This window comes from Etheostoma spectabile, chromosome 5, assembly GCF_008692095.1.
Source record: "Etheostoma spectabile isolate EspeVRDwgs_2016 chromosome 5, UIUC_Espe_1.0, whole genome shotgun sequence".
Taxonomy (NCBI): Eukaryota; Metazoa; Chordata; class Actinopteri; order Perciformes; family Percidae; genus Etheostoma; species Etheostoma spectabile.
This window is the reverse complement of record NC_045737.1, coordinates 19,551,887-19,573,438: the sequence shown is the minus strand read 5'-3', so window position 1 is coordinate 19,573,438 and position 21,552 is coordinate 19,551,887. Positions and strand designations below refer to the sequence as shown.

Genomic DNA, 21,552 nt, shown 5'->3' with positions numbered 1-21,552 from the left:
CTGCGAACACAGAAAAGACAGGAACGGAAGGGAAGAGACGTACAGCCAACAGCCGAGCTATGTGGCAAGTCAGAGTGGGAGGACGAGACTGAATCTGTCCGATCATTGTATCCATTTGACATCCAGCTAAGGTTGCTAACGGCTTTTAGCTTCGAAGTCGATTTTCGCCCTACAACGTTAGCTACCTGGAATGCGACAACGCGGCAGAGAGATAACAAACAGGCCAAACTATCAGACGACAGGGACGTTCAGTTCAAGCTGCCAAGCTGTGTGTTTCCTCCTCAGTCCACCTCTTTTTTGTCTGGTAAGTAACGGCTCCGAAATCTTGAAATTTGGCATGCTGGCTACCTCTTAATCTAATACATTGTGTGAACTTTAATGAAAGATTGAAATTGAACAAAGGTACTGGTTCTTTTGTAATTCCTGAATGCTTGCAGTTAAAGGTTTGCACTCTTAACATGCAGGTCGTTATAGTGATCCTTTTTCTCAATAATTATCTGAGCAAAGAATGATTGGAATTCAACCTAAACCATCCGATGACCTGACAGTAGCTTGCAGGGAGCAGGGGGCGTTCCCATGCTTTGTCTGCCTTCTTTCTTTATGCGTGTGTGCGTACGTACGTTCATACAGTCTGCGGTGGTTAGGGACAAAGTGATAGAAATCCCAATGTATTAATCACCATCATGGGTGTGTGTGTGTGTGTGTGTGTGTGTGTGTAATCATAATGCATGTTTAAATATTTGATTTTGTTAGCTAGATAGCTGCACACTCATGCCCTCCTGGCATTGTGCATATATGGGCTGTGCAGGAAGGAGGGGTCAACCTGCACTAGTGTATATACATATCTATCTGTTAGATCATGATTATAGTGGGTAGAGTGATGATGATCTGTGGATATCACTGAGTGCTGTGGGTGTATTACTGGGCCAATATTAAATCCCTTGGATTGCATTTGGGTGTTGCATTGCATCATGCAGTGAATGGAGCATTGATGTTGGAATAAAGCCTTGTTGCAGTAAATACACAATCTATAAAGTTTTAGAGTAGTCAGTTATTACAGGGTTATTATGTTGAGCTGCACTGCATTGCCTCCCATTGTCCCGACAAGCAGGGCAGGATGACATTGACGTACACATTAGGCACAAGTGTGTGAGGTCACACTGACTCCACATCACCCTTACAGCACACATGCATATCAGCTGCCTCACATCTATGTAAATAGAAGATTTGTGCACACACACACACACACACATACACACACACATTGCTGCAGCAAATCCATCTGCACAGCCCCCCCCCACTTCTGTCTGGAAGAAACCAGTAGGCTTTGTCCTCAGCTGAGTGTGACGTCATGTGCAGATCTTTGCTGTAACCAACCCTGAAGGCGAGGCCTGGGTCCTTGGTCTGGGCTTGTCCTGTGTACAGTCACTCTTTGACTTAAGTTCCCAAAGCCTAAAACACACTGGGAATAATAAAAGAGAATACATTAATTCAGTCTATTTAGGTGAGATAAAGAAACATAGAAAATCATCGCACACCAAATGGAAAAGGAAGGTAAGGAGCAATTTAAAAACTCAGCAAGAATGAGTGTAGGACATTTTGAGCGTGGAAGTCACCAAAAACGCAAAGAATCCAGAGTGATGACTGTCTAAAACCTATAGTGAATGCTTATGGGCTTACTGTCCAGCCAAGTACCTTGAGTTGAGCAGTGTGGTCATAAGTAGTCATGAATTCTCTCATGGTAAAATATGGAGCCATCAGTACCTTGTTATACTATTTGGAAGAGTACATTATGTTCAACATGACGCTAAGTTAAGGCTTATACTACTGAAAGAGCCAGTTTATTCTGTTTGAATAGATTAGGCCCAGACTAACAATGTTACAGCCTCTGTCAAACATTGGCATGCAAGGGTGTCTACACTGTGCCTGTGTGTGTGTTGTGTGTGTGTGTGTGTGTGTGTGTGTGTGTGTGTGTGTGTGTGTGTGTGTGTGTGTGTGTGTGTGTGTGTGTGTGTGTGTGTGTGTGTGTGTGTGTGTGTGGTGTGTGTGTGTGTGTGTGTGTGTGTGTGTGTGTGTGGTGTGTGTGTGTGTGGTGTGTGTGTGTGTGTGTGTGTGTGTGTGTGTGTGTGTGTGTGGTGTGTGTTGTGTGTGTGTGTGTGTGTGTGTGTGTGTGTGTGTGTGTGTGTGTGTGTGTGTGTGAAGTGGGGGTGGCTATTAAATGCTTTGAGCTGATCAAGGCTTGTTGTCAGTCCTCCAATGTGTCACTGCAGGATTTGATTTCAGAGATTACAGATGATTATGTGGGTTCAGTCCAGTTCTCAACACTTCCCTTGGCTTTATTGATCTCTTTGTGTGGGTGAATACGTTCCTAATGTTTTTGCATCTTTTAAAGACCTAAATTACATGTTAAATAAAGAGCTATTCAGCAATCGTGTAAGATTTAAAGGTAAGAAAACACATTACATATAACAAATCAAATTGTTAAAGTGTTTGTCGCTGTGAATACATGTTTCTCAATACATCCATAAGCCTTCACCAAGACCTAGTGCTGACTGGTAGAGTAACACAGAACAATGTATTTTTTCTCCTAAAATAAAATAATAAATAATAAAATACCTTGTTCAGCCCAAAGACAGGCAGGTTAAGATTATCAATTAAATGTAAATAAACTGTGTTTGCTTGTAATTTTCCCCTAATGAGTAAGATATTTTTCCAGCTCTCACTTTCGCAAAAGGCTGCTGTAAGTACATAAAGTCATATTTTCTAAAAACATCCTTTTCCCAAAATAGCACCTGTGCAGCTTTGACGGGTAACCTTGAAACCATCACCTCGGGTCTTTACACATTCACACCAGCTAAATACTAGCTTCAGGCTTACTATTAAAGGTCAGATAGTCCACTTAACAGTCTGTCAATAAGAGGAACTGGTTAGTCGTCTTACAAACCTGCAGGTTCCATATGTTTGCAACTGTGTTCTCCTAGCTCCTGGCTTACTGTGGTTAAAACTTTTATTAATTTATGGGGCACTGAAGAGAATGTCAATAAGTTCAAGAATGCTTGGAAAAAGTAAGCATCGGGAGACAGTTAAATGTGGTGGAGGGTCTAAGTGTATTGACAATTAGACCCAATACAGCAATACAATAATGGAATGAAAACTCAAAATAATGAAGTAGTCACCCAAGTAATATTTTTTTAAGGATTGATTCATTTGAGGAATTTAGTGTGGTACTTCTAAAAGTCCAATCTAAGTTTCTCAACCAGCCCACTTCAGCCATTGATTGAATGCCATTTTAATGATACATCTGAGCAACCTTGCAAAAGGGAAATACAGCTTTTTACATGCTGGAGTGCCTAAATATTGGGACAGAAAACAATGGATGAAAAAGTATAAAGAGAGCCACAAACTCATTATTTGATGAAGTATTTATTTAGAAATGTTTCATGCACACCTGTTTCAGCACATATCACCCCATTGAGGATCCGTGGGCAGCAGTACAATACTTGCAGAATGTAAATATTGAGAATTTGCTAAAAACGAGTTAATATCCAGTACTATTTTATGTATCATGTTTCACTAATGGTAGAAAAGCAGCATTACATCTTTTGAAAGCCACTTTGGAACTTTGCCTTCTGTCAAGTGCAGCAGCTTGCTCATTTTTAGAGAGAGAGAGAGAGAGAGGACGACAATACCAGCCGCTGAATAAATCAACATGGTTTGACATTACACCCTGAGAGACAGAGCGCTGTAAACTCCAGTCCTGTACGATTCGGGTATGTGAGCTGTTGCAACAAAGGTGAAAGATGTCTAAAGTCTAGTGCTCGTAAGTAAGTGGGTTGAGTTACACACTTAATCCTAATGAATGAATTAGTATACACATACAAAGGCTACATATAATTCTATGTAGCCTGTGAGCTATTCTGTTAATGTGGCTTCCATTTGAGCCCTAGAATAAATGAGTAGATGTTGGAAGGCAGATGTCTCTCTTTGCATTATATAGGTCAACTCGGAGCTTATCAAGCTAAGACCTGTTCACTCTCTGCCCCTCTCCCTCTCGTCCTTGTCTTGTTCTCTCTGTCCATTACTCTCCAGTATGTTGCCATTTGTCCTGTTCCCCTCGCCTCGTATCAAAGCCTTCTTGTCTGTCTTTCTGCCTTTTATCTCCATCTCTCCATCTTGCAGAAGCTGAGTATGTATGACAGGCTTGGGCGATCGCATGCACCATGTGTCACTAAAAGTGACTTTTATAAAGAATGAACAAAACGTTTTCCTTTTGGATAGCTTTGATACCCACTCTTCGGAAAGTAATAATATTAGTTAACATACTGTATTTGTATGTTTTGATTTACAAAAAAAACAACCATAATGACCTTCAGGTAATGGTCCAAACTGTATAGAGAGCTTTTTCGAATAGATGCTTGCAGTGTGTACACCTGAACTGTTGTCCGTCACCCAGTCATGTTTTTTCTAACACATATAATTATATGTATTTCCTGCAGGCCTAAAAGCATTGGTATATTTCATGTCCCCCCAAAGTGTTGAAAGCTGGGGTGTCCACCTACAAGGCATACAGAGCTGTGTGTGTGTGCATGCGTGTTTTCCACAGAGAAGCCTCAGAGAAGTGAGGGCTAATCACACGGTATGCCTACAGAAAATAGTGGAGCCCTGAAGCCTTTTGTTTATCATTGGGAATATTATTATTGTGTCTTTATTTGTATAGTCCCGGTTATGGTGCATTAGTGTGCTGTATATGTTTTTGTGTGTGCCTGGCCACTTTTGTGCGGCGTGTCAGAGCCAGGGAACAGTTGAGTCGGAGCATTTTTGACCTAACTGCACTGGTCTGAGTCCTTGGCAGGATCTTTTTTTGTCTGAGGCCCAATGTAACAAGCAGAGGACACCACAGTTGGGAAGCAGTCAACAGATTGGCTAAAGAAAATGACCCTATGTAATGTCAAATTATAATCAATATACCGTATGTATGGTAGCGTGTACAGCGGCAAGCTCAGAAGATTGTTCTTACAGTGTGAATAAACTTGTATATTAGGGAGCCAGTTATTGCCAATGAATAGTAGTTTTATATGCTGCTTTGGTGTGTGCTAATTCAAAGAGTCAGTATCATTCTTTCTTTTTTTGACTACATTTAACTGAAAGGTTTTTGCATGTAATTTGATACATTTGTGGCTTTCTACAAATAAATACTGTCAAGAAACATTTCAGAAAGAGCAGCTCTAGACCATGTCCAACTTATTTAGGTTGCTTGTGTTTTTTAGGTGCTTCTGTTTTATTTATAGTTGTCTATTTAGATAATATTTGGATATGAGTGTCCAGTCCTGCCATAGGGCTCAACCTCAGAGTAGCAACTCTTTTGGTACCAGAGCTTGTCAGTATTAACCGGTGCAAAACAAGCACACATATTTATGTGTGTTTATGTTGACTGATTTAAGGATTAAACCTAGCCAGACCTCTCTCTGCCCTTCACCCCATAACGCCCTGCAGACCAAAATGGATGAGCTGCTCTCTGTGTATGTGTGTGTCTATAAGCATGCATGTGTGCAAGATTACCTGGTACACTTGTCCTTAAGGTCATGTTAAAGTTGTGCTCTTTTTTTTTTCACTTATTCTGCTGTTGTAAAATGATCACACAGTTACAAATAAAACAATCTCTTACTGCTCGTTCAACCGTAATATTCTCCACCATGCACCATGCCTAGTAAACATTCAACAGGTCAGTTGGTTAAATAGTAAAAACATGCCCTGGTTAGATATTAGTGAGCTACATATTAAACCAAGTGATGTTCTTTATTTCCATTTCAATGCCCAGATGGCAGGCTGGACTAAATTCAGCCACTAGCAGTCTGAGCGACACCACCATGCTGTGCGAGTTCCCCAAGCATGAAAGTAAAAGAAAATTAATTGATTTAAACTGAAGAAAGATGAAAAGAAAAGAATACCCAAAGGCCATGATAATTGGGGAGATAAAGAAACACACATAGCGAGGTAAAGAGACCGAGAAAGAGGTAAAAAGACAGACAGCTGAATTCAAGGTGGAGAAAGAGGGAGCGGGAAGGGAGGTGGAGAAAAAGAGAGGGCTTTATTTCCTGTCCTCCATGAATAGGCAACATATTTCTCTGGAACATTCCATCCTTGAGCTGGCTCGGCCTGTCACCAAGACTCAGGGTGCCACACTCCTCCCCATCTTTGCATTTCTTCTCACTGCACTCTGTCTCTTTCCTTTCTCCTCATACATATCAACCATTACTTGATTGTGTCCTTCTCTTGCCTTTCATTACCATCTTCCCTCAGCTAAAGTGAGCTAACTATAAAATCCTTTTTATCCAAACTTTTTTGACCAGACACTGAAATGCATCGCAGTAAACCTCTACTGTGAGTGGGAGAATTAGATATTCCATGTGGGCTAGGTGACAATCAAATATTAGGAATTAATATTTGATTATTCCTGATGGATTCGTGTTGAAAGGAAAACTGGATTAAACTTGATTTCATCTAACTTTAATCATCTCTGAGGAAAATCCATTAAAGCAAACAGAATACACTACAGAAAAGTTTCAACACTTGCAGATTTGTGTCATGAATGGTGAAAATAATTGCAGAAGTGGATGGAGAGGCATATGTGGTAATGTAAAAACAAGTAAATTATTTCAGGAATGCTTTATTTAGATAGTCCTATGTCCCATGTCTATTTGCTCCATCTGCCTGATTTAAACCTAACCCCAAGATTTATCAACAGGCAGCTGGTCAAACATTTCCCATCCAGAAAGAGTTCATCATCTAGTTCATCTCTAGAAATGTAAATAAAGCATCCGCTTTGTATGGAGAAACAACTTGCAGCAACTGGCTGATGATCTGATGATGGTAGAGTTTTTGGTTGTGGGATTTTGGGTGGGGTTATAGCTGTCAAACTGCCAGGTGAGCAACTTATTCAGAGGTCCAGTTCTACTGTAAAATCCAGTTGCCTGCAGAAGCAAATAACGGCTAAAATGTTAAAAATAGAAAGCTGCTAATGTTATTACCTTGTGGTGACACATACTGAGTCTGCTAAAAATAGAAAGTCAAGACTAAGACAAAAAGCATGTGCTGTGAGAAAGTCTGAACCTAGACTGGGAAGAGTGTTGTATTTATTTTATTTTTTTTAAATGGTTTTAATTTATGATGACAGGCCAAAGGGGGCCAACAAGTTAATTTCTTGTTTCTTGTTGTTATTTTAACCTTGGCATTCCTACACTATGTCTACCTTATTACAGCATACTAATTCACTTAAATGTTACAGTAAAACCAGCCATCTGTGGTAAATCCTTGTAGATATTAGCTGTAAAACCTGCTTGTAAGTCCGTTGGATGCCCTCAATAATGACTTGTCAATAGGAAAAAGTGTATGTTTTTTTTAATAATGTGATCTTTTTGACTCTCACGTCAATTTCTTTTATTTTGGTAAAGGGTTTTGCTTTGTTTGCCTTGATTCAGTTAATTTCTGTATCACTATTTGGCCTTGTCGGCCTTACTTGGGGTTAACAATAAATATCCCCTCGTACCAACATCATGTTGGACTCACCTTGTGTGTTTTTGTATGGTCACAACTACTTGCTACATCTACTCAAAACACTTAGTATGTGCCAATTCTGAGTCTGTAGCTTTTGAGGAGAGAAGGGGGGCAAGGTGGAGTGTGGGGGGTGTGGCCTTGAACAACTGCCACTTTGCTCGTTTGAAAGCCATGATGTGTCTCTCTCTCATGGGTGGGCCAAATTCTCTGGGCGGGCAAAGCAGAGAAAGGGGAGGTAACCTTGCCCCTTATGACCTCATAAGTGTCAACATTCCAGATCCCCCATCTGAGCTTTCATTTTCTCAAAGGCAGAGCAGGGCTCGGTTAACACCTATCACGATTTCTAGCCACTGGGGGACTATAGGCAGGCTTGGGGAACTGTCGAGCCATGGAACCTTTTAAGAGTTGCAAACCTCTTTAACACATCTCCAAGTGTGTTACATACACACTTTTGTAGATGCCAATATAAACAAGACACCAACACACACAAGGTTCCATGCCTCTTTAAACATGTTCAGTTGAGTGTGATACTAAAGAGCCCCCTCCTTTATACACACTCATGCACACTTTCCTTCCCCACCCTTCCTCCACCTCCCCTCTTCCTCTCCTTTTGTTGTCTCCCTCCCAAAGAAGCAGGGTGAATTGGAACTTGTTTTCAATACTTTAAACAGATTATTTAACATTGTGACTAAATTATTTACTCAAGTGAGTTTTGAGGGCTGGTTGAGTCCAATTGAAGCTCTTCAGTCTTTGAAGACTGTGACTGTTTAGTGCTGGTGGGTACCCCCCCCCCTCCCCAACACAGCTGGTGTCACTTTGAGAGGCCAAGAGAAACAAGTAATGTGTGTGTGTGTGTGTGTGTGTCTATGTGTGCAACTAAGCATTTTACGTGCAATGCAAATCCAACACTAACGTCATGAAGTAGTTTAAAATAAACACTGCCGTGCTCTCAAGTTAGGATTGGAATCCATGTGTTTTCAAAAAGGTGCGGACTTCTCCATTCGCCTCGCGGTCAGCTCTGCAAAATTCATGCTGAATTGCCTAATTGACAAATATTAGTTGTGCTTTATGTGGTTGATGTTGGACAATGACGACATGTGGCTATGAGTTGCTCATCAGGATCGAGAAATCAACTTGCCAGTCTCCTGCCAACTCTGACAACTTAGATTAGCTAGCCAGCTGCCTCATGTTTTCAAATGTAAACATCAGAGAAAACATCGCGGAGAAGGTGGAGAAGATCTCCCCAAGCTAGCAAGACCATCTCCGCGGCCATCTCATGACTACGAGTCACTCATCAGGACTCTCACCAGTCAGAGTTTTCAGATGTAAACAGAGTAAAAAGTGAAGATACAATCTATGCTGCAATCTTTGACCCCCACTACTTGGACGAGCAAGACCATCTCTTCTTCCATCTCTATCTCCATCTCTATATCAGAGGGGCTACTGACGCAAGCGTAGGAATGGAACACCGATGCGACTTCTCTGTTGGGCATCCTGCTAGCCAGTGAGCAAGCATTGGACTGTGAGCTGGGACGTTATTATAGATCCTACTGCAGTTTGGGGCAAGACCCTCACTTCAATAGCATTTGCACGGTACGATTGGCCAGGCGTCCATGCTCTTGCGAGGTAATAGAACCCCTGAGGCCTTGGCTATCCTATCCTAACCTTAACTACTTGAGGTCAGTGCCTAACCTGAACCAGTCGGGTGGCTTCATAGGGTGGGTCTTGCCCAGAACTGCAGTTGGATCCGTAATTACACTGAGCTTGGTGTGCCTCTTTGTCCCACTGGGATGTCAGGAGCTCTGGCGTTCTATTGCCGAGACTTGGCTCGATCCTGGAGTGCTGTCGGTATTCAACTGGCTGACTTTTTTTTTCTATGTGCCAGTGTGACGACCACATTCAGCTTCTTGATGAATCCTGAACAGGTTTAAAGAGCTGATCGGATTGCATTTTACTGGAGTTGTACCTTGTACGATTTGGTGTGACAATTAACGTGTGTGTGTGTGTGTGTGTGTGTGTGTGTGTGTGTGTGTGTGTGTGTGTGGTGTGGTGTTGTGTTTGTGTGTGTTGTGTTGTGTGTGTGTGTGTGTGTGTTGTGGTGTGTGTGTTGTGTTGTGTGTGTGTGTGTGTGTGTGTGTTGTTTGGTGTGTTCTATAGGTTTTTTTTCTGCTCAGCTGCATTCAGAGTGCCTTTTGAATTGAGGAGGGTCCTCATTGAGAAGACGCACCCTTTTTCCCAAGTATGGAAAGCAACATGGCATCTTAAAGAGACAGAAGTGTGCAAGTTTGTGCATGTTACAAGATCCTGGATAACAGTGCTGCTTGTTAGCAGTATGCCCTCATTATTACAGTTTCACAGGTTTTGTCGTTAAAAGCAGCAGTCGAGCGTGTTTTACGACAGAAACCTTGGAACCATTAAATCTGCCCCTATCTCTCTGTCAGTTTATCCTTCTTTCTTAAATTTCGTCTGTGTACCTTGCTGAATGTCTATTAAGCCTTAAACCTCCCCCTTCTGGCTTTATAAAAAAAGCATTTTAAACATGTCACAATGGGCTCTGGGAAATTAAATAAAAGATTTTTCTCCAATTTTTATCATTTATTTGGCGATGTAAATAATCATTTAACCCTTTTGTTGTTTTCCCAAAAATCTAAATTTTTGATGCTTTTTATCGATGTATTTAACTTTTTCTTACCTTTTTTTTGTCCCCTTTTTCAACACTTTTGACGCTTTTTTCCCCTGATGTTTGTCACTTTTTTTGATGTTTTCAACACTACGTAACACTAACTTATTAACTAGTTTTGCAGTTATTTTTGGAATTTATGATCGATAAACCTCATTTTTAGGAAATTATGTTTGAGTTAGAAAAGCAGAAATTATTAATTATTTAGACTAAAATTAAAGGAATGTATGTTGATGGATAATCAGACTGGAATAAGTCAACTCAATACTATTTCAAAACCACTTCAATTTTTTTTCAAATGCTATAAAATTGAATAAGACACCTCAAAATTAATGAAAGTAGAGATTTTTACTTGCCAAAGAGCGTTGTGTGGAATCAATCATGTTATTTGGGGTAATTACAGTTGGGTAGTTAAAAAGAACATTGATATAGGAAAATGGGTCAACTTGACTCGAGGACAAAATGAGGGTAAATCAAGTAATTTATCAGCAGATAAAACAATAATGAAAATAACCAAAGCATGAAATTCCCTTCTTGTCCATTAACAGCTGTGGCTGTTAAAAATCCAAATTTAATGTCCATCTCTCATACAGTATGAACTGTACCTGTGAATGAAAACGGGTACACAAAACGGTAACATATTGTACTGTAATATTAAAAGTTGTAGCATGGGAAAATGGTAAGTTTGGCTTGTTAAAAAAAGGTGCAATGACTAAAGGCTCAATTACTTCACATCCTCCCAATAGAAACAGGGCGCATTTCGTCACACCATGAAAACCACATCCACGAGAGGCAAAAACGATCAGTGCCAAAATATGCAACTAAGGGTTGAAACGCTAACAAAGTGCCTGTAGCTAGCTAAAACATTAGATTTAAGCATGTCAAATGATTATTTTAGCACCCCTTGTCTACCAAAGAGGACAAGTTCATTTTAAGCAACCTAATGTTAGCTATTTTTTTTTAGCAAGCTAAGGCACTTGCAGACATAATGCTGCATACCTTTCTGATTTGACCACATTTCGCTATAACACAGGTTGCATACTGTCAAAAAGCTTTAGCTTAATTTACAGAAATATTGTTGGCCTAAAACTGACATTTGGATATTTGTCTTGGCAACAGAATGCTTGCTGCAAACTTAACAGGCATAATAATGTTAGCTTAATGTCTTCCCATTCCCCCTGCTTGTTCATCACATTTGTATGCACTTTTGTCTTCCTAAAAGCTCAGTTTTTCGGTTTGCTAGCTCATAAAAACATAGTAATGGGTTTTTTACTATGTTGGTAGTGCATCCCAAGCCCCACTAAATTTCATCTCAGCCCCCCTAAAAATTTGAAAACATTTTTTTATATATATATATATATATATATATATATATATATATATATATATATATATATATATATATATATATATTAAAAAAAATTATTTTATATGAGAGAGAGAGAGAGAACTTGCTTCAAGTTAGAGTTTGCAAACTTGTCAGTTAGTGACAGAGGACAAACAATGACAGGTCAAGGACAAGGGTCAAAAGAAAATTAGTTTTGGCCCTGGGGCCAGACTGGGGCCAGAGTCTCACTCTATCTAACCTGTCAGAGGAAGAGTAGGACTTTGCTTATGAGGTTGAATGTATGTAATCCCCATAAAAATAGAAGAAGTTGGTAATTTCATGATTGCAGATTAGAACCCAAATTGAAACGTTAGAATGTTAAAACATTGTGTCAAAGTGGTTGTTTACTGTGACTTATGAAGTGTCAGTTTTAGTTCCATCATAGTGTTAATAGTGTCAAAAACGTAAACTGATGTTGTTAAGTAACACTTTTGCAAGGCACTGGATCCGTGTCACATTCTCATTATTTTCAGAGCTGAGCCCCCTAAAGGTCTGATCCTAGAATCGCCCCTGCGACACCCTATATATTTAGAGCCTTGTTTGGGTTAGGAAAATCTCCACAAAAACTACACACATGTCCCCTTTATCCTTCTGTATGGCAGAGATAACCTAGCAAAGCAGCAGCAACTGGTTCTGGATACAGACTCGGGGTGTCACAGATGGAAACTGAGTAGGAGATAGATGTATATGAGGAGTCAGAGAAAAACAGTGACTGAAACAAAAAAGACAGAAAGCTATCAATAGGTTGGTCTCTCATGTCTCAACCAGCACACATCTGAGAACAAGTCAACCCTGGTTCCCTAAATATGGACAAAGGCAAAGCATAATATGGTAGGTGTGTGCTTGTGTCTGTAAGAAGAGAGCCAGGTGAAGTTGTTAGTGTGCTAAATATGTGTTTTTTTTTTTTTGACAACTTCAAGTTTGTTTTGTGCACAGTATTTTAAGTTGTGTAATCTTCACGCACAGTGTATAAGTGTGAGGTGAGAGCAGGCATGCACAGTGTGTACTTTAACCACATCACTGTTCAAAATAGTTCATGCCTAGTCAACATGCTGTTCTTTATTAGCTCACAGTTGGCAAAACACACACGCTCACAGCTGAGGGTAGCTACTGGTTCTCAGCAGATAAACTTTTTCACATGCACTTCATTTTTTATCTGTAGCCAAGCAGTAGATAAGCGTTCTGCTTTTGTGCTTGTGTTGGCGCTGTGCAGCCTACGTTTCATGCTACACACAGAGTGCTTGTGTATGTGAGTGTGTATGAGTGAACAAGACACCAAACGAAAGGGGAGGATGAATTGCATAGTTGTTTGCATTAACCTATTTTTATTAACTGTTTTTCAAATAACACAGACAGATTATGGGAATAAATAACACAAGTTAAACACTGTACACAAAACACACTTGAGGCTATCAAACATACATATTTTTACACACAAACACACACACACACACACACTTTCAGGAAAGTGCTCTTTGGTCTGTTTTCTACTTCTGCAGAACAGGCCAAGCAGGAGCGTGTGGGTGTAGTTTTGCTTCCCTACACCTCCTCTCCCCTTTCACTCCCTCCCCCCAGCCAATCAGGACCTCAGACACTACAGCTGACCCCCCTTTTCTCTAGCCAATAAGCTGTCAGCGTCACCCTCCCCCCCCCTTTCTTTCCCCTGTATGCCTTCACTGCTGAGTGAGCAAAGCATGCCTGGCTCTATCAGCTGAGAGGAAACGACAGAAAGAAAACACAGAGAGAGAGCGAGAAAGAGGGTGGGATAGCAAAAAAATGGTTAAAAGGAGGGGCTTGTGAGTAGATAGAGGGTGAGGAAGAGGAGAAATGGGAGGATAGGAAAGGGGTTACACTATCATGTGAAGTGGCTTTTATATTCATGTTATTTTGGAGGGGTGCAACTGAGAGATTAAGAGTGCAGGGGGGGGGGGCTTGAGAGAGAAAAAGAAGAGTGGGAAAGTGAGATGGGTGAGGGGTGAGAGTTGTCGATGGGTTTTTTCGATTTGTGTGTGACTGAGGGTGGAGGGAGGTAGACAGGAAGAAAACAAAATACAGAGAAAGAAAGAGAGCGATAGAGAGAGAGTGCAGGCTATCATACCTCACAAAACAAGGAGAGGGAGGCAAACAACTTGACTTATCTCTGCCTTTCTCAACATCACCTATTCAGGAGGAAAAAAGACAAGATACAACAAACCGGAGATTCAAGGGAGAGCAACCTGACCCAGAGGAAATAGAAACACAGAAGACAGAAAGAAAAGGCAGCAAAGTTACCCACCCAGTCACCAAACTCACAGAGGAACAAAGGAGAGAGACAGAGAGTGAGACAGCGAGATAAACCCCATCATTCAGAGGGTGAGTGTCACAGGTTCTTCTGCTGTCAAGCCAAGTGTAATAATGTTGCTCCTGTCATATTGTCAGCTGGGTTTGGGTGACTCAACGTCTCCTAAAATGGACACATGAAAGGCAGGCAGAAATACAGACGGACGGAGGGAGGGAGGGAGGGAGGGAGGGAGAGACAGACAGAAAAGGGACCCTGTGTCAAACAGCATTCTCAGCATCTATGTCACTGAGCCAGCTTAGTTTAGACTGTCCGCACTACCCCGCCTGAGTACTCTTGTCTTGTCTCCGTCACTTTCTGTTCTTTTTTTGTTGCTTCCTGTCTTGTTCTCTCTCTCTCTCTCTCTCTCTCTCTCTCTCTCTCTCTCTCTCTCTCTCTCTCTCTCTCTCTCTCTCTCTCTCTCTCTCTCATTCTCTCTCTAGATTGCTCCTCTAATCTAATCAACAGGTAATTGCAGGATTACTGAGCAACTTTTTTGTATTATTGTGTGTGTGTGTGTGTGTGTGTGTTTATCAGCCTCCAGGCACAGCACAGACCTAGGAGTAGCACTTGGGCGGGGTTCTGCTCAAAGTTGATGAGACAATCGGGGCATTTGGGAGGCTGCTAAGCACATGCTGATGCTATCACACCTCTGTTATAGGCTGGGTGTAAAGAGTGCACTGAGGACACAAGGAGGACAGAGTGCAACTAGCAGCTAGAGACAAGAGTTTTCACAAAAGGCACATTCAAGATGATGAGCTCATGTCACTAGTTCATTTTTAAACTGTTTAAAAATTTTTTTTTAAATTATTAAAATGTTCTCTCTTTTAGACTTCAGACCAAATAGATTAAACTCTGATAGTAAAAAATTATAATACTACTATAAAAAAACTATAATTTACAGAAATCTCTTTCGCCATGCAAGTCTATAGGGAAAAGTCTTTTTGTCACGTGATGGCCTGGGAGTTGCAATTTCCCTTTTTGGCCACTATGTTCAATTTGCCTCAAAGCCAGGGGCACTTCCTAGGGGCCTGGTTTAGGCTTTGTATCAGAAATTATCCCTATCCATATTAACTACTAAAAATGCATATCACATGACCATTCAAATACACTGGGTATGCATGTGTAGGTGTAAACAGGAAGCAGATTGTTTAAAGTGACTCCGCGATTGAAAATACTTTTGAGAAAGAACAACAATGGTATGTCATAATGTAAGACCAGGTATTTATTTGCCTGGACAGACGAGTTGGAACCGTCACTGAAAGGTGTGCAAGCCTACCCCGGTTTGTCCGCCCATCCATACAACGCAATCTTTAAAACGAGGTCAGCAGCGTTTCCAAATGTCTCCGTTTTAGGTACTCGCAGTAATGTAGACGCAAAAAAAGTTATAACAGGGTGGAGAACTAACCACATCCAAAAGCCCCCTTCTTGTTAGGGGGTAGTTTGTAAAATATACTATATTAATTAACTTCATGCTTTTTGTGTGATTTTGTCATAAGCTAATATAGTTGCAGTCCACATCTAGTAAGATATTTACATAAAGTTACCCTTCTTAATGAATGGGTATGCTTTTGTGTTTAGGATGAAATCAAATAAAGATGAGCACAGATGAAAAAACACTTGCTCTTTGATTACTGTGGCATTGCGTTAGTGCACAATGTGTTAAGCTCGCAATTCCAACCTAGAACATAGACAACCACACGGAACACAGATTTATCTTTTTAAAAAAGTGTTTTAATGAACAGTCTTTACTTAGAGGAACAATGAAGGCATAGACAGGGCAGTATAGGTACAGGACAGGACCAAAGCTCAAGGCGGGCAGGCAACGGAGAATCCAGGGCAGGCAGGAGAGTCCACTCTTACTCACGTAGGAATCCAATAGTGGAAGAGACAAGGACTGAGTGGCGTAGAGCTGACAGCACAGCAGCTCATAGTAGAGATGGCAGCAGGTCCAGAGGGATCTAGAAAGAGGAATAAAAAGTTAACAGGAGCACGAGGAACAAGAATATCACTAGGGCTTTAGCAAAGGACACTGAGCCAAGTTACCACATGGGTAGTAACAATGTGGCACTGATGAGGTGATCAGCACGGGTATATGTACTGCTGAGGTGAATCATGGAATGCGCTGCAGCTGTGCAGGTATGAACAGCCACGCCCCTTGACATAGTTCCTCATAGCCACGCCTCTTGCCACTTCCAGGTGGAGACAGAAACAACACAGACAGAAACACATGGGAAAAGTGGAGAGAAAAAACACACAGGATGGGGGAAAAAAACGCTGACCCATAACCCAGTGTCTCTCTAAGAAATAAAAGAAACCATGAAAATATTAGTGTCCACAACATATGACCCAGTAGTGAGCAATTATCCAGTCTGGCCAATTAGAGACTTTTTTTCCTGAAGGAGAGGAAAAACGTATGTTGAGACTGGGTGAATTTTGCTTTTGAATGTTGTGGATCTACATCACTACATACCTGTATAACATAACGCATGCTTGTGTGAGGCATTTGGTTTTTGTAAAGAAGGTAAAAATGGCCAAAAAAGGCCAAATGTCAGGGTATTTTCTGTTTTGCTGATGTTCCAGTTGCCACTCCAATAATTGATTGGGGGCTCATTCTAATTCTCTTAAAAAGCAGTTCAGTGGATACAGGTAGTTAATATGCATATTGTTGTCCTTACCTTACTTCTTTTGGAATATAATTTCCCATTTTAATGTCTTTGTAAACAAGACTCAGTCTCTTCTCTTTTTAATCCTGATCTAGACCCATGCCCAAGCTAATGGTAGCTCTTTTAAATGTATTTAGTCTTGGTTCCATTCACCACTTTACTGAATCTTCATATCATTGGGTTTCTATGCCCAAGCAGCCTCTTTTATTGTTTTTCACCCTTTTCCTTGTTTGTCTTTTCACCCACGCACATTGTATTTCCTCCTCCTTTGTGCATGCAAATAAAAGACACCTAAAGTGTGACTGAGTATAACAGGACTAACTTGAGTTAATTAATTAGTTATTTGTGTGGGTTTCTTCTCTACCAAAAACATTGTTGAGCCTTTTAATTTAATCAATCACATAGGCTACATTCTGTTGTGTAGCCCTACTGTCTTTGCGGATATTTTGCCATTTGTCCACAAGACCATTTTTAAGAAATTATATTTGAAGTTTCTTTTAACTGAAAAGACTCACTGTTATGCAATTTAGCACATCTTCATTTTTTGGCTGTGTCCTAAAACGTGTCAGATCTGCTGGTGTATGTACTAATAGCCATGGACACTCAGACCTGTACCCTGACACTGGGGAGATCTTCCTGCTCCTGTATGTTTTATATAGTATCATTTATACCTTCCTCAAAATCTTTGGCTGGGCCAAAGTATCTCTCTGCTTCTCTCTCTGTCTGGTTGTTACACTCTGTCAGGTGTTTCTCATTCCTTTGTCATATCACCATTTCTATTCTTGACTGACTCTTTCTGAATAATTGCTTGCCGGGCGACTTCCAGATAACAGGTCTGCAGCGTTCAATCACGGAAATGTTAAATGTTGCTAAGTTTCGAGGGTCATGACCTGTTTGAGGACAATGATAGCTTTTAAAGGGAAAATGTTTCATTTACCCATGTTGGCAAAATTGATTCACTGAAGTGGCAAAAAGTAGGTTTGTAGTAGTTTTATTTAGACTATCCCAGGTGTTTTTTTTTCATAGTCTTGACTGTGAGTGGCACACAGTAAGTGTGCACAGGCCATGTGCATTTTAACAAAAAATCCAATTGTACAAATAGATATATGGGAGCGGTATGTTCAGCAACGCAGTAACAGAGCTTTTAAGTTCTCAAGTCTGAGCTGGCATACTTGCCCAGCAACTTGAAGCGTTTTTATTAGGGTGAAGCCAGAGTTCCCCCCCCCCTTCCTCTGTTGGCTCCTGGATCCAGTCTGAAAAGTGTTGGGTAGCCTCTGCCAGCCTCCTGTTCAGTTAGTTTAAAACAAGGTCAGAAATCAAGTGGGAACTAGCACAGAGCCTTTGGGCTCTCCCAGTGAGCTATGACATAGGCAATGACTATAAATACTCATTGCTGACTCCTCTCCCATTCTTTCCCCTCCCCCACTCCGTGTCTGCCCCTGGGTGCTCACCGTGGAGACTCCACCTGTCTTCTTCAATGTTTGGTCTATAAAAATTGTGAAAAATGTCAGTCCGTGTTTCCCAAAGCTTATGAGATCTTCAAATTAATCAATCAAAATGTATTTATATAGCACTTTACAGCAACCATCAGGTATCCAATGTGCTTAACATCAGAAACCAAGAGTAAAAAAAAACATATTTAAAAAAAAATCATACAGTAGAAAAAATGAACATAGAAAACAAACAGAAAATGTCTTGTTTTGTTCACAACTCAAAGATAGTCAGTTTACTGTCACAAAGGAGTGAGGAAACCAGAACATATTGCCTTTTAAGAAGCTGGAATTAATTGATTACCAGAATAGTTGATGTTTCAATAAATCAATAGGTCAACTATTGATTGTTATTATTATTAATCAATTAATCTTTGCTACTCTTATATATCTTTTGTTAATTGACTCAATAATGACATGCCTGTTAACTGGGGCAGTTCTAGTTTTGCCCAAGGCTGTCCCCCGCCCCTAGAGATATCAGTTAAATAATCTGGTTTACAGTATTCATCTTCCAAATGTCCTGGGGGGCAAAACAAGAGGAGGTGATTCCCTGTGTGGTGTTAATTGAACTCATATAGGTAAGTCAAACTGGTTATCTTTGGTTATTTGGCTTGATAATGAGATTAACCTGTTGACTGGGGCAGTTCTGGTTAGGTGCAATAGTGCCCATCCCCCCAAGAGATATGAGCAACATAATCTAGTTTAAAGCATTTGTCAAATGTCCTGGCTTGGGCAGTAGTTGATTTTTTTTTTTTTTTCTTTCAATCAAGTAATTTAAAGATCTGCTACAGGTCACTTGAAGTGCAGCGAGAGAAGTATGGTTAGTTTGATCAATACATAATTGTCTAGCAATTTGGGGATTGTATTCAACATCCCTTACAGTTTAACCAGTGGATACTTTTCAGGTGTGTTTCAATCTATTGAAAAATACCTGTAAACGACTCAGATCTTTAGGCCCATGTCATCATTTCTGTGTACAAAATGGATTGCGTCATGATGATTCAAAAGCAAAAGCTATAAAGTGAAGTGAAGTAAGACAACTTTTACATTTCAAGCTTTGGATGAAATGTGTAAGCATGTTAATCAAATGTTTTTTTCCTGCTTTAGGCGAACAGAACATAAACCTTCATCCCAGTGTGTTGACATTTCTGGCTGGCTGTACGTACCTCATGGATAACAGCCATTTTGAGAGACATTTTCTTGGAGGAGCATCTTTGCCGGTCTCCCCCTGCCCCCCAGCACCCCACTCTGTAGCTCTGCTTCTTTCTTTGTGGCAAAACACAAAGAAGCCGTTATCCTTGGGCTACTGGTTGGCATGGCAACAGCTCACTGTGACCCCCCCCCCCAAACCCCCCAACCCCCACCCCGTTCACATTCCCAAGTTCTGGTCCAAGTGGGTCAGGAAGCAGCCGATTCACTTAAGTGCCAACAACTTTGAACTGGAAATATTAACTCTCTGCTCCACAAGGTGCTCCTCCAGGGTTGATTCTCAACCTAAACTGGACTTTGTACTCAAAATGAAAAGAAAATTGGATAAATATTACTGATTATTTGATTGATTTGTATGTTGTGCTATTCTTCATAGTTCAGTAACAGACTTAAATATTGATTTCCAAACATGCTGTGTTTGCACAATAAGTGTGTGTGTGTGTGTGTGTGTGTGTGTGTGTGTGTGTGTGTGTGTGTGTGTGTGTGTGTGTGTGTGTGTGTGTGTGTGTGTGTGTGTGTGTGTGTGTGTGTGTGTGTGTGTGTGTGTGTGTGTGTGTGTGTGTGTGTGTGGTGTGTGTGTGTGTGTGTGTTGTGTGTGGGGGTAGTGTGTGTGTGTGTGTGTGTGTGTGTGTGTGTGTGTGTGTGTGTGTGTAAAGAATTGTTCCACTGTTATTGGTAAAGTAAAATCAACTGGATGACCGCTTATTTGATTACTTCCTATGTATTTCTTTCTCTTCAGGGATTCTGGGTGGAATGACCCAATAATGATGTCACAGCCGTGCAACACACCACGCCCAGGTGACCAAGGAGGGCGTGTCCGGCTATCAGCCAATCACAGAAGGAGCCTCAATCGTATTATTTCCCATTCCAGTTCAGAGACATCTCCTCTCAAGAGCCTCCTGCATCACTGACACTCCGCCCCTCTGGTAAGTTTTTAGCCTTCAGGATAAGGATTTTAACTAAGGTACTTATCGCAGAACATTTTTTATTAAATGTCTTTCTCTCTACAAACAGATACAATACAATTGATGTGTACAGACCAATGGGTTGCCTGACCAAGTTGCTTGAAATTTCTAATGTTTAAAAGAAATCAGAACTTGTTTTAGTTTTTGAAAAAGTGTTGGACAAGCATGCAGTTCAAAGAGGAATATCTTCAGCTTTATTGCAATGTTACATATATACACACTGCAATAACATAAAATCATAAACTGTAGTACCTATTATGGTCTTAGTTGCATGTATTTTAATGTATAACCAACAAATCTTTTTATTTCTCCTCAGGTCGTATCTTCTGTGCCCACTCCTGCTTCCTCTGGAGTCCTTACTGTTTCATGATTAATTATCTTGGGATGTTGGCGTCGCTTTGTGGCAGCTGCCATGGAGATAAACGGATTCCTTTAGTAGACCATTTTAGACACAGCCTCCAGATGTTGTGCCAGATGCAAGTTGTCCACACGGGCAGAATTAGACAAGGACAGCCACAGAGGTAAGATGCTGATTTTGTGCATTGTCTTCAATATAATAATCAATTTGGCAGGTGAGAAATTAGACTGATGCCTTGCCTAAATTGCATTTACATAGCGGCCCATTTATGCGATTAAAGTGTTGTATATTTTTATATGGTTTTAAAACTGAAACGTCCTGACTGGTGTTTAGATTTTATGTTCAATCAAACTATATCATAAAATATAAGTACCCAACTTCCCTTTGCTTTTGTGGCAAGACTATTTTCTCAGAGCATAACAGGTTTAACACAGTGACAGTGAAACCATTGCATCATAGTCATTTCATTTTAAGTGTTTAGGCAGTGTGTCAAAACCAAGACTGAGAGGTGTAACATTCCTTTGCAGACACAATAAAGAAAGTAGCAAAAGGGGATTTAGCCTCCCAGCTTTAACTATTTTTTTCTTAAAACTTTTTTTGTTAGTGTTCGGTAATACCTGGCTGAAATGAATGTCATTATTTAGCATGTACCAGACCTGAGGGGTGTTTATAATGGATATTGCTTAATGCGATTTATGCTGTTTGTCTATGGCATTCAGTCAGTACTTATGTGGAGAACTGTGAAAGAAAGGACAATCTGCATACCATATGTGATGTGTTAGTTCTATTCAAATATGTTGCAAAATGTGCAGCGTGTAATGCAACAGACATATTTTTAGATCCCAAAAACAAATAAATTAAACTTATCATTAAACATTCTCACATAATGCCTTCAGATGATTGACGCAGCCTATCATGCATCGTTG

The 21,552-nt window shown here is 40.5% G+C and overlaps 1 protein-coding gene across 4 annotated transcripts in view; it reads left to right on the top strand.

Moving 5' to 3' along the window:
• Positions 1–21,552, top strand: part of atosb (atos homolog b) — a 34,215-nt gene continuing 12,663 nt past the window's right edge. Inside the window, exons 1-4 of one of the 4 annotated variants that reach the window (XM_032515297.1) lie at positions 1–304; positions 13,789–13,973; positions 20,043–20,229; positions 20,585–20,789. The gene's annotated coding sequence lies outside the window, so the exon portion shown is untranslated. Of the gene's footprint in view, positions 305–13,411; positions 13,974–15,302; positions 15,323–16,459; positions 16,463–20,042; positions 20,230–20,584; positions 20,790–21,552 lie in introns of those variants that run through there. The other 3 variants (XM_032515298.1, XM_032515299.1, XM_032515296.1) reach the window with 3 other exon arrangements.